Source organism: Gigantopelta aegis, chromosome 6 (assembly GCF_016097555.1).
Source record: "Gigantopelta aegis isolate Gae_Host chromosome 6, Gae_host_genome, whole genome shotgun sequence".
NCBI classification, from domain to species: Eukaryota; Metazoa; Mollusca; class Gastropoda; order Neomphalida; family Peltospiridae; genus Gigantopelta; species Gigantopelta aegis.
In genome coordinates this window covers 76,488,942-76,490,637 of record NC_054704.1, presented here as the reverse complement: position 1 = coordinate 76,490,637, position 1,696 = coordinate 76,488,942, and positions in this window count along the sequence as shown.

The following is a 1,696-nucleotide window of genomic DNA, read 5'->3' as shown; positions in this document are numbered from 1 at the left end:
CTATGTATACAAACTTGTATGATTGAATAACTTAGTATTTTGTTTATTGGATTGTTTTCTCTCACAAATGTGATTATTCCTGCTATTTTAAAGTTTAATTTCACATTTATTTAAAAAAAAAAAAAATGTTAGTTTTGATAGGCGATACATTTTTACAATTTGTATTAATTATGATATTAAAATCTTATTTGTTTGTCTTTCAATAATAAAATAACAATATTATAAAATGAACAACATACTTAAAAATAAAAGTGGCATGTTTTATATTTTTAAAAATATAGAATGTTAGGTGTATGCACATTCAATGTAGCCAATACCAAAAATATGACATAGGCCAGTATGTTCTAAATGGTGTGGCCATATCTATGTAAAATCTGAAATTAAACCAATTTTTTTTAAATAAAATAAATAATAATAAATAAATAAATTTGTTAAATTGTTATATTTGTTAAATAATTATAATAAAACGTTTCAAAAGCACTAAACAAAAATAAAAATAGGTCATAAGTGATATTAATAATTGTTGTTTTTAAAACGAAACACAACGCCCAAAAGTTAAACTAAAATATATATAAAAACTAAATACCAATTGTCATATTATATTAAAAATAAATTATCATCAAACTGTTACACTATTTTACTTTGCTTACTTAAGTTTTATGTAGTTGTTAAATTGTTGACGCGCAATGCGCGGCTGTGAGACATGTGACGTCCCCAACTAAGCAATGGCGGAGCAATCTACTCACAAATAAACTAACAACTTATTAGTCTTACAAACAAAAAACATTTTAAAATTTGCAAATAATAAATTAGTCTATAACATATTAGGTAGTTTTTTTCGAGGGAAAGTATTTTTCATTAACTACTGGTGCTGAAAAGACTAAAAACCATAAAAGTCAATAGCTGTTGCCAACAGCCTCGTTTTGGATATCCCAAATTATCACTGATTATGTTGTGTCGATACACTTTTACATGGAAAACTTATGGAAAAAAAAAAAAAAACATAAGTTCTGTCATTAAAAATTAATTAGCACAACGAAATTACATCTTTGTACTATTGTTTTATGTTTTTTAGTTTAACCATTGGTATGTTTTAACCAAAATATACAGAAAGGTCGTTCGCCTGGTGCGCAAACCAGAAATAAAAACTTCCCTTTCGATTGCATTTAACATTTAAAAATGTACTTTAAACTAACACAATTCTCCCCGACACTTTATTCAAAGTGAAGAACAAATTACAATTAATTATTCGGAATATAACTTTTATTATGCACTTCTAATTTCAAACCAAATAAATTAAAATTCTTACCCTCAACACAGCATTCTCTCGAGCGCCATTTAACAGGATCGGTTTGCATGTAGTCGTAAATTTTCGATACTTTCCGTAACTGCGTTATGACCCGAAAATCATTAAGGTTCCATTCGCTGGAGGTAAACGCATTTGCCAACTGGCTATTCCATTTCATGGTATACAATGATGCTTTTTTTCTTTTCTTTTTTAATCTTTTTACCATTTCTTTGATTAACTTTTGAATTATTTTTGCGATTTCAGTAGTTACACAATATATTTATTGTCTTTTAATTTTGTCGATTTATAGAAAATTATAATACCATTGACTGGTATTCCGTTTGTCTACTTTTCAATAATATAATTGGACAAAATCATGTACACCAGTGCAGTGACGTCACCTTGTGT